Source organism: Acinonyx jubatus, chromosome B3 (genome assembly GCF_027475565.1).
Source record: "Acinonyx jubatus isolate Ajub_Pintada_27869175 chromosome B3, VMU_Ajub_asm_v1.0, whole genome shotgun sequence".
Classification (NCBI taxonomy): Eukaryota; Metazoa; Chordata; class Mammalia; order Carnivora; family Felidae; genus Acinonyx; species Acinonyx jubatus.
Window position 1 is genome coordinate 34884014 of NC_069386.1, and position 11632 is coordinate 34895645.

At 58.7% G+C, this 11632-nt stretch overlaps 1 long non-coding RNA gene across 1 annotated transcript; it reads left to right on the forward strand.

Moving 5' to 3' along the window:
* Positions 1-6875: 6875 nt before the first annotated feature.
* On the forward strand, positions 6876-11420 carry LOC113601870 (uncharacterized). Its single transcript, XR_003423185.2, has 2 exons — positions 6876-8349; positions 10581-11420. It is a non-coding gene; the product is annotated as an uncharacterized LOC113601870 (long non-coding RNA).
* The last annotated feature ends 212 nt before the right edge of the window (positions 11421-11632 follow it).

Below are 11632 nucleotides of genomic sequence, written 5' to 3' on the forward strand. Positions count from 1 at the left end.
TGCTTCCTAGGGGCGGGTATATACGGTGTGCAGATTCAGTACCCTTTCTATTTTTTTTTTTAAAGTTTACGGATTTATTCTGAGAGAGAGAAAGCACGAGTTAGGGAGGAGCATAGGGAGAGGGAGAGAGAGACAAAATCCAGGCAGGCTCCACGCTGTCGGCACAGAGCCCCGACGTGAGGCTCAAATCCACGAACCTCGCGAGATCGTGACCTGAGCCGAAGTCAGACGCTTAACCGACTGAGCCACCCAGGCGCCCCTCCGTATCCTTTCTAAACCTCGGCTTCCTTACGTGTAAAACAGAGGTCGGAACGTCTGCTTCATAAAGTCCATCCTGTTATTATTATTACCACCCGTTTTATCAGTTTTAATGATCCCAGCTGCACATAACAAAATGCCAGCTAATAGCATTACTAACACATGCATGTGTTGCTTGATGAGATATTTGGTTCCCAGGGTGCAACGGCATCAGTGACGGCCCAGAATCTCTCTACCCTCCTGCTCTGCTATCCTCAGCGGATGTTGTCTCACGGACACAAAACAGTTGCCATGGTTCCAGGCGTCGTAGTTTCACCCACGAGCATCATCAGCAGGAAGGAAGGTGGAGGAGAGAGGGAGGGACCCTCAAAGGGCTCTTTTGTCGCATGTCTCTTTAGTCGAGGAGGGAAATTGCCCCCTCCCCTCGTGTGGGTCGGAGCCGGGTCATTTGGCCACTGTCTGGCCAATCACTGGCCGAGGAGGAAGGGGTTACCATGACTGATTTAGACCAATCACATTTCATCCCTTGGGCTGGGCCTGTCAGTATCTGAACACAAATCTGCCTGAATGTGGGGCGGGCAACCAACAGCGTGTGCCACCCAGGCCGTCCCTGCCCCTGGCGTGACCACCGCAGGAACGTAGTCGTGGCAGGATACAGAGCCAGGTCTCTAGACCACAAAGTGTCGAGGGTCATCTCTGGATGCTTTTAGAAAAGCAGAAAATCTCAGGAACCCAGCCACCCCGCCCCGTTCCAGCATCAAAGGCCCTAACGCCCACCGGGCACCCAAGGTGCAGGGGCGCCTGGGCGGTTAGGCATCCGACTCTTGATTTCGACTCAGGTCACGACCTCACGGTTCGTGGGTTCCAGCCCCGCGTCGGGCTCTGCGCTGACAGCCCGGAGCCTGCTTGGGATCCAATCTCTCCTTCTCTCTGCCCCTCCCCATGCTCTTTCTCTCTCCCTCAAGATAAATAAACAACGACAACAGCGAAGAACACAGAGAACAAAGCTTTTGCCACCACGAGCTTGCAGCAGGGGGCTGGGGCTGCCCTGTGGCCGGTGGAGACCTGCCGGGTGCAGGGACTCACCCGGGAAGTTTTGACACAGCTAAAGGTGAAGGGGCGATGGCTCTGCAGCAAACTGGGGATTGGACGAGGGGTGCCTTAGGGCTTCTCCCAGCGCCCGGTCAAGTAGGGAAGGGGGTGGCCGCCTGGGTTCCAACGAGGGCCTCGCTGCTTGCAAGCTGAGTGACCTTTGGGCGTGTTGCTTAACCTCTCTGAGCCTCAGCGTGCTCAGCGCCAGAAGTAGGGAGAATTATAAGGTTGTAGAGGGGGATCCCTGGAAATAATGCCCGTGAAGCCCTTGGCAATGGCTGGCACCGGTAAATGCTGACACACGGGAGCCATCGTTGGCATACTGCTAATGATATTCTCATGGTAGCTCCACGGATTAGTGATTATTACCCGCCCCACCCCCACCCCCACTGCCTACCATTATAGGTGAGGCTGTGAGTGGTGAGGGGGCTTGTCCCAGGGCCTTTGGGCAGTAAATGCAAAGGCAGAGTTAGAATGTAGGCCCCAGACTCTGATCCCGGGTCCTTTCCTCTGTGTTTCACTCCAGTCGGGAGGGGGGTAGTAAGACGAGGGGGAGAGTGAACACCTAAACGTGGGGGGAGAAACGTAGATAGTCTGCCCACGCGAAGGCCTCAACCCAACTATAAATAATAACAGCTGATCTGCTTCTACGTATATTATTTTAATCGTTAAATGACCCAAAAGAGAATGCTTCTTTATATCCATTTTATTTTATTTTATTTTATTTTATTTTAAATGTTTAGTTTTGGGGGGGGGAGCGGGGGAGCAGAGAGAGAGGGAGACACAGAATCCAAAGCAGGCTCCAGGCTCCAAGCGGTCCGCACAGAGCCCGACGCGGGGCTCGAACCCACGAACCGTGAGATCATGACCTGAGCCGACGTCGGACGCTTAATGACTGAGTCACCCAGGCGCCCCCTTGACCCCCATTTTACAAATGGCAGCGTGATGTTCAGAGAGGATAAGAAACGTGCCACACAAATGTTCACCGAAGCCCTGATCTGTCAGGCTCCAGGGCTTGGGTCCTGTCCGTTGGGCAGGGCTGTAGTAGGTCAAGCTGGGCCAGGAACACACTGGGTCCCTGCTGGCCCCCAAGACCCCTTTCCCCATGGGTCACTCCCAGGCTCCCCGGGACACTCAAACCAGAAACTCCTGTCGCCCAGAAAACCTCAGGGCAACCACCTGCCGCCTCCCTTGGCCTTTGTTCCGGAGGTTTCTAGATCCCTGCCCCAGCGGGAGCCAACTCCCTCCTGGCTTGTGCCACCACCCGCCACTAAGCGGACTGCAGGTCACAGCGGTGTGGAGGGGGCCTGTGGGTGCATCAGCGTCACGGCGTCCCCTCCTGGTGGTAACCGTGGCTGTAAGTCAGCGAGAGTCTCCTGAGTAACCCAGAAGGCTAGATCTAATGGTGGGGGCAGCAGGCATTTGGTAAGCAAGTGTGGAAGACATCTGGGGACAGGGGGGTTTGGGCATTCCTGAGATCATGCCAGGAATGACCTCGGGCCTGCGTGGAGACGCCATCCCTAGTTTGCAGAGGACTGTCACCAGCATCTGGAATTTGCCTCCAGCCCCTGTGTAGGGCACAGTTGCGGACGAGGAAACCAGGGCTTGGCTGTGGTCCGAATCACGCAGCCGGTAAGAGGCAGACCCCCAGGTCCCAGCCCAGCCTTTTCAGCTCCTCGGGGTCCCTCTCCAGGTAACCATGAGGCAAACTCTAGTCGAATCCTTGACCCCCAACCTGTCGCAGGGTCACTTGCAAGGTGAGGGGCGGGGGGGTGTGCGTGGCCCCTCCTGGCGCTGGAGCCCTCCCGCTAAGAGAGCACCCGGACTGGAGGAGGGCCTTCTCGTGCCCGCAAAACAGGCCGATTCGGGTTGGACCCAGCATCTCGCGGCAGGTCAAGAAGCAAAGCGAAAGTTTTGCTTCAGCCAGAAAACCCGGAGAGACGAACGGGCTCTAGTTCCCTCGGGTCTTGGGTTAAAAGTGTGGTCTGTGGAGGGCTTTGTGGCCTTGTGAGCTGAACAAGACATTTACTCTCTCTGGGTCCTACTGGCGAAGGGAGGGCAAGTATATCCCTTCTTATAAGCCCTCCTGGTCTTTCTCCATACACGCGCGCGCGCACACACACACACACAGACTCACACGCGCATTCGGGGGGTGTATCTTGCGTCTACACCACTGGGTCACAGACTCGGACACCGCGGAACTGACCCCAACTGGCCTGGTTCGGCAGTTCTCAGACTAGAGTCCTCTGGGGAGCTTTAGAACACATCAGATGGCCAGGCCACAGCCCAGAAGCATCGCTTCCCTGTCTCCGTGGCCCAGCCGTGGGCATCGTGTTTTTCTAGAGCCTCCCAGGTGACTCCAACGTGCATCCAGGGTTGAGAACCCGTGACCCTCATTTCATTTCCTCACCCAGCGAGGAACCCCAACAGAGTGAATTTCGGGGGGGCACCCCAGCATTAGATACAGCACCCCATTTCCAGGCCTAGCTGTCTCCCTCCAGCTTTGCGAGAAAAACCCTCGCCCCTAAATTGCCCCGAGTGAGGGGCACAGTGAGTGACCATGAACCAAGCCCCCCCTCCCCCGCAGCCGTTTCGGGGGAGAGGTGAGCAAAACTCACCTCCTTCCGTGCTGATGCTGGGGAGAAATGTCTCTCAGGCTGGGTGCTACCGCCTGTACCAGAATTCCCCAGAGCTTACTGATATGCAGATTCCCAGGTTGCAAAAGCTGTACCCGGCAGGCCCTGCTGTATACACAGCGGCTGTCCGGGCATCGGAAGACCAGGGTTAGCCCCAGCTCTGGCCCTGACCTGCTAGGTCACCTGAGCAGGCCCGGCCTCTCACCTGTGACCTCCTGCCCTCCGGGACAAGGTTCGTGAGAAGCAAACCTTTGTCTGGGAAAAGACTTTGCTGACTCTAAGGCGGTAGAAGGAGTTGATTGCATTATTATTACTGGGGGGGAGGGGGTGGGATTTGTTATTTATATTCTGCTTGTCCTGCCCCAGCCTGATGGCTCCGCGAATAAAACCTGGAGACTTGAGAGCCGTGAACACGCTGTGAATGCCGTCCTGTGGTCATCATGCGGGGGGCAGGGGGTGGGGACGACAGCTGTGTGTCAGTGAGGGTCTCTGGGCCACCTTTGGCTCATCTATTCGACAGGGTAACGAGTGGGCTTCTGTCGCTGTGCTGTGTCCTCTGGGGGTGTCCTGTGGCCCCCGTGAGCCTGGCGGTTAATGAAATGGAGGTGTGGGAAGAGGCAGGTAGAGGAAGCTGAACATTTCTGAGCATTTGCTGCGTACCAAGTAATCCCCTGGGCATTTAGAATAGATTAGTGCACAAAATTCTCAAAAACTATTATCCCCAAGAGAGGAGAATATGAAAGTTCCGGACGAGAAAACAGAAACTCCGAGTTATAACCAGGCCGTAGGCACTCAGGCAGCAATGGCAGAGCTGGGGTTAGAGCTCAGGAAAGCCTGTCTCCTGGACCCACACTGTCCCCTTGTCCCGCCCTGTCCCCTTGTCCCACTTGGCCTTCCTGTGTGCCTGATTGCAGGACTCAGGAGGAGATGCCCACTTAGCCTGGTGACGGTGTGGGCTGCAATCCAAGCTCTTGGAGGTTCTTTGCCCTTGTGACTTCCAGGGATCACCCAGCCAGAACCCCTGGCCCAGGGCCGCTTGGCTGTCCGGGAAGGATGAGAACATCTGAAGTCATTAGGTTTCCAACAACCCAGGGTTTCAAAGAAGGATAAAGATCAAAGGCAGAGGAGGTCAAAGAAGCCAAAGTCAGATCACCCCCAGATTAAAGCAGGAGGAGCCAGCTCCCCGCAGGCTGAAGTCTGTGGGAGGCCTGCCTGACCCCTCAACGGCCTCCCTGCCCTGGAATTCTGGCATCTGTCAGGTAGAGCACTGGGACGGAGGGCAGGCTGGACCCGGACAGAGATACATAGAGCAGGACAAGGGGACCTGAGAGAGAGCCGGAGAAGAGGGAGGGAGATGGAGACAGAGGGAGAAAGCAAAACACAGAGAGCAAGGCAGAGAAGGGGTGGGGGGAGACAGAGAGACAGAGACAGAGGGGAACAGAGAAGAAAAAGCAACCGAAAGCAAAACAAAAAGCCGCAGGCCTAGAGAGGCGGCGAGGCCTAAGAAGAGGGTGTCAGAGGTGAGGGCAGGGGAGAGTCTGAGCGAACCCTGAGGCGGGGTGTGTGGAACTCGGCAGAATTTCCCCTGTGGAGCTGGCCCACCTTGGCCTCGCAGCTCGGCCTCTTGGCCTGCCCTCCTTTCCCTACACATGGAGGTTGGCCTGCTTTCTAGATGAAAGGCAGAGCCTGCCAGGCCGTCTGCTCCGTTTTCCGCAGATGCAGTCTTCAGAAATGACTTTCCCCTGCAGAGGCTGTGAACCCTGGCTGGAGGGCCTGGAGGGGGCTGGAGGGGGCTGAAGGGCACTGGAGGGGCTGGAGGGAGCTGGAGGGGGCTGAAGGGCACTGGAGGGGGCTGGAGGGGGCTGGAAGGGCCTGGAGGGGGCTGGAGGGGGCTGGAAGGGCCTGGAGGGGGCTGGAGGGGGCTGAAGGGCACTGGAGGGGGCTGGAGGGGGCTGGAGGGGGCTGAAGGGCACTGGAGGGGGCTGGAGGGGGCTGGAAGGGCCTGGAGGGGGCTGGAGGGGGCTGGAAGGGCCTGGAGGGGGCTGGAGGGGGCTGAAGGGCACTGGAGGGGGCTGGAGGGGGCTGAAGGGCACTGGAGGGGGCTGGAGGGGGCTGAAGGGCACTGGAGGGGGCTGGAGGGGGCTGGAAGGGCCTGGAGGGGGCTGGAGGGGGCTGGAGGCTGGGGGGCTGGAGGGGGCTGAAGGGCACTGGAGGGGGCTGGAGGGGGCTGAAGGGCACTGGAGGGGGATGGAGGGGGCTGGAAGGGCCTGGAGGGGGCTGGAGGGGGCTGGAAGGGCCTGGAGGGGGCTGGAGGGGGCTGGAGGGGGCTGGTGGGGGCTGGTGGGGGCTGGAAGGCCTGGAGGGGCCTGGAGGGGGCTGGAAGGGCCTGGAGGGGCCTGGAGGGGGCTGGAAGGACCTGGAGGGGGCTGGTGGGGGCTGGTGGGGGGTGGAAGGCCTGGAGAGGGCTGGAGGGGACTGGAGGGGCCTGGAGGGGGCTGGAGGGGGCTGGAGGGGGCTGGAAGGCCTGGAGGGGCCTGGAGGGGGCTGGAAGGGCCTGGAGAGGGCTGGAGGGGGCTGGAGGGGGCTGGAGGGGGCTGGAGGGGGCTGAGGGGGTGGAGGGGGTTGGAAGGGCCTGAAGGGGCCTGGTGGGGGTTGGTGGGGGCTGGAAGGCCTGGAGGGGCCTGGAGGGGGCTGAAGGGGCTGGAGGGGGCTGGAAGGGCCTGGAGGGGGCTGGAGGGGGCTGGAGGGGCCTGGAGGGGGCTGGAAGGGCCTGGAGGGGGCTGGTGGGGGCTGGTGGGGGGTGGAAGGCCTGGAGAGGGCTGGAGGGGACTGGAGGGGCCTGGAGGGGGCTGGAGGGGGCTTGAGGGGGCTGGTGGGGACTGGTGGAGCTGGGAGGCCTGCAGCGTCCTCCCCCACATCCTTGGCCCCTTAGAAGCTGGAGGACCCTCCCCACCGCAGGGCCAGCTCAGGCCTGCAGAGGCCACGGCCCGGTGTTCCCTGCCCCTCCTGACACCTGGGCCTGCCTTTCTCCCCTCCACCTCTGCATGCCTTGCCTTCATAGCCCATCCCGGGCTGGTCCTCCTCCAAGGAGCTCACGGAGCCCACGGTCCCGCAAGAATTTCTCCGGACTTCTTTTGCCTGCCATGCCGGGCCACGTTCAGTGACACAGCAAGTTGTCTTCTAAATGCCAGGCACGTAAATTCTCTGTCCCCACCTCTCCATCTGGATTTAGGTCCTCTTCTCCCTGCCCCCACCCGGGGGCTTCCCGCACACGAACAGGGAGGCGTTCCAGGAGGTTCTGGATTGTGCTACTTCGATGCGCGTTGTGCTTGCTGCTTTTGCCAGACTCGCTCCTGTGAATGCTGGCACGTGGTCCTCAGTCTGGAGAGCCTGCAACTGATGACACGTGACCCACCGTGGAAGCAGACAGAGGGGGCAGAGGCCGAGGCAGGCAGCTTGCCAAGCTCCCTGAGCCGATCTGCAGCGCACTGAGACCTGGACCCCCCCTCTTGCCACAGGCGGCCACTGTCCCAGCCCCTCTTCCTGAACCTCACTTGGGACGAGCGCTGAGCACCTGCGTTAGCGGGGACCCGCAGTGAGAACCGGCTTAGGCACAGACCTGAGAACCCCTCCCCAAGGGCCCAGCCTGCAACCTGGCCCCCAACCTGCTCTCTCACTTCCCTTTCTCAGTGGGTCAGCACCTGCTGAGCACGCCACACCCTCCCTCTCACCCCTGCCAGGAACACCCTCTTCCTTCCTCCCCCTCCCCTCCCTCACCGGAGGCCTCCTTCTGGGCTGGTCTGGCTTGGCCAAAGCAAGACACGTGGCCACTTAACTTCCAGGGCTCCCACCCGCCCAGAGGAGCGAGGGAAGGGGTGGGACATCTGTGAACAGGCCAGGGGGCTCCGCATTCGAGGCAGTGGCCTCCCTTCCCGGGCTGAAGCATCTCAGGGACGGCAGCTACCCTCGTTTTCCTCTGTATCTCCCCCTTCCCCTTCCTTGCACGGGGTCGGGCACGCAGTGGACGCTGGGGTACTTGCCGAGCAGGTGATGGGGGCCCACGCAAAAGGCAGCTTTGACCTGCACAGCCCCCGCCCCCTCCCATCAAGATGCTGACAATGACAGTGACGGTGATAAGTGACATCCCTGGGCAAAGCACTGACATTGTCACAGCTTGTCACCTACAAGGACTCAGGTGCCTGGTGCACGGGGTGGGGCTCAGCGACTTGTTCACGATCATGCGGCTAGCCAGTGCGGGGGGGGGGGGGGGCATCACCTGAGTCTGAGCTCCTGAACGGTCTGCCGGACCCCTGAGCTGGAAGCGGGAGACGTGAGTTCTGGTGGCTCCCCTGCGTGGCCTTGGGTGAGTCGTCTCCCCTCTCGGAGCCTCGGGCTCCCAGTGTGTATAATGAGGGCTTGACCTTCTCGGGCATTGTGTTCCCCTTCTTGGGTGCTGTATCACCACCCCTCCCCACCCCAAGGAGACACCATGAGGGTTCAGAATCGAGCGACGGTTAGAGGCAGGCCTCCTGTCTTCAGGCACCTTATGGTCCAGTGGGACGAGCCCCAGCCCCCTCGCCTTCCATGGAGGTTTGAGTTCCAGCTCAAGTGCGGACAGTGGGGCTGCGGGAGCCGGCGGGTGGGGGGGGGGGGAGGGGAGGGGTGGGGGGGGAGGAGGGGTTGGAGAAGGTGGAGGAAGGGTTTGGCTGTGCAGGTGAGCTAGGAGGGGTTGACAACAAGCGTAGGTGGGGGTGAAGAGGCCACAGAGCGTGTGACCGGCTGGGAGGCCCGGCGGCCCGGCGTGGAGAACGCGACGACCTTCTAGCTGTTTCCCTCTCCGAGCCCCCTCTCGTGAGCAAATGTCTTTTAATTTATGAAGGGACTGATTTTAAATCATCCTCCCTCTCTCCCTGCCCACCCGCCCTCCTCCCCTGCCTATATTTCCCCCTGCCCATAAATTTTTTTTAATGACAGTTTAGAAAATGAGCAAATCTTTGGTGACACTTTTATCACCTCCAGAATACTTTCGATAAGAGGTTTCGGTAGATTGCATTCTGGGAGAGGGGGGGGAGAGAGACCAGATAGCAGCTCCGCCTACCAAGGCGGAACCCCCCCTCCCCCCCACCCCGCCCGCCCCGGCCCCGTCCCAGCCCTCAGCCCAGAGGCTGCCCCTCGTTCCCCCTGCTGGTACCCAGCTCCTGGGGTCCCAGCACCATCCCGACAGCCTGCTCACCCTGTGGCCTGGGCACAGCCCTTCACTCCTCCCTCTCTGCCGGTCTTTCGCAAAATCTTGCCTAGCGCAAGGGATAATTAGTGCCAACCTATTAATAATGGTTAAAAGTAATTAGCTGCTGACATCTTGTACCACACCTAGTTACTCAGACTGGCAAATCAGGTCCAAAAATATTTCTCAAACTAAAAACAGAGCTGAGGTAGATGTCAGGGGAGCTGGAAGGTTCACACGGCACCTGGAACGCAGGCCCACCGCCAAGAGTTCTCAGCTGGGCTGGGAAAGCAAGGAAACCCGCCCAGGGCGAGATTGTGTCAGAAGGAATGCTTTGGAGGGCCCAGAATGGGGGGGCGACGGGGGCAGGGAGAGAAGCCTCCCATGGTTTCTGCACAGGGACCTGATCCCCGGAGAGGGGACTGCTTACGGGAGGTTGGTTGGGAGACGGAAGTCTTAGGGGGCTTGTCGCACAGTCCGGGAGGGAGCAGAAGCCTGGGCAGGAACCCAGAACCAGGCCTGGGAATAAGGGACATTGGAAGGGAAATCAACAGGACTCGGGGGCTGGCTGGACACGGGACCTGTGAGCTGCAGGGTTTAGGAGAATGGGGATCCACAGAGAGAGGCCAGCCCAGCCCGGGAGATCACTGGGTGACTTGTGGAAGGATCCTGTCCGGTTAGAAATATATGGAGGAGAAAAGCAAGTTTTGTTGTCTTCAAGAAACACATTGTTGTGGGCAGTCAAAATGTCACTTGCTTCCTTTTTTAAGTTTATTTATTTATTTTGAGAAAGAGAGAGAGAGGAGAGGCGGAGAGTGAGAGAATCCCAAGCCGGCTCAGTGTTGACAGCGCGGAGCCCAACTCGGGGCTCGATCTCATGAACATGAGATCACGACCTGAGCGGAAATCAGGAGTCAGGCGCTTAACCGACTGAGCCACCCGGGCGCCCCAAGTGTCATTTGCTTCTAATCGAATTATGGTTAAAACAAGGTTGGGGCGGTGGGGGGGGTGGGGAAAGTGTCATAAATCATAAAAGTGCATGAGTGAGAAAGTGACTTGGGTGCACAGAGGCCCTGACGTTTATTGAGCATTTGCAGCGGGCTGTTCCCCGTGCCTGGCACATATAAGAGCTGATGTGGGTAAAGGGCTGAGTGCCGTGCCTGGCTTTGCAACGGGGACCTCTGCCCCTTCATCTTTATTATTGGGAGGAAATCGTTACGGCTACCGGTGACCATGAACAGTTAGGGCCCGGAAGATAGTTGTGGCCGAGCACCTACGAGGTGCCAGGCACTGTTCTACGTACTTGGCATTTGTTAATCCCGCAAATGTCCTAGAGGGCAGACGCTATTATTATCAATCTCATTCTGCAGATGAGAAGGCAGAAGCACAGAGAAGTTGAGTAACTCTCCGGAGGCCACACAGCAATTTGTACCGCGTCAGAGACAGAACCTGCTAGCCTGGCTCCTGCTGCCCCCGAAACTGTAGCATCGGGTCTGTTTCTGACCCTGAAGAGGAGTCGTGAGGACAATAGGGGACTGGAGAAGATTCCACAGGGCTCCCTGAGAGCAGGTCTCTTCTCTGAGGACGGGAAAGCTCTGAAGGAGAAAAGATGTGAAGACTGAACTGTTTCTGTCTACACAGAGACGCAAGAGAAATGGGGGGGGGGGGGCTCGCACGGACCTCCGGGGGCTGCAGGGAGGGGCCTGAGGGAGTGCTCGGCCCTCCAGGCTTTCTTGGCTTGGGAGCAGAGCCGGGGTGAGGAAACAGAGGTCCAGAGGGGCAAGACCAGATAGGTAGACGGAATGAGGGATAGCGCTCGCTCTTGGGTCGTTTTGCTCTATAATCTATGGAGTATTTGAATGCGCCCAGACCGTGGAGAGAGGACACAGGCGTGAGAAACTGTGGCTTCGTGCATCCCTTTGACATTTTCCCCAGCGTCTGTGGCAGGGCGGGCGAGCCACTGACCTCACCGAACCCTGGTCCCCTGGCCTGCAAACGCATAGGGTCCCTAATCAGAAGGTGCAAGCTGGCCCCCACGTGCGTGGAGCTCCTGGCCCAGACTCGGCCTTCCATAGTCCGTAATTGACAGCTATTATTATTATTATTATGGCCATAACCATAGATCATTAATTTACAGTTTAAAAATCCTTCACCTGTTTCATTTTGCGCTGTTTTATTGAAGAATTAAATTTTTATAGGAGATCTCCTAATTGGCCGGATTCAGTGTCATCCCTGCCCCTTTCGGGTATGCACAGCAGACAGGCAATGACAGGTGCTATTTCTATCCGGTGACACCCACCCACCCGAGCCACTTTTTTTTTTTTTTTCATCTCCTACCATCTACCGAGTGTGGGCTCTATATCAGGCACCACCCTTCATTGTCTTCATTATTTTAATCCTGACAACAACCTTGCAGACAGGA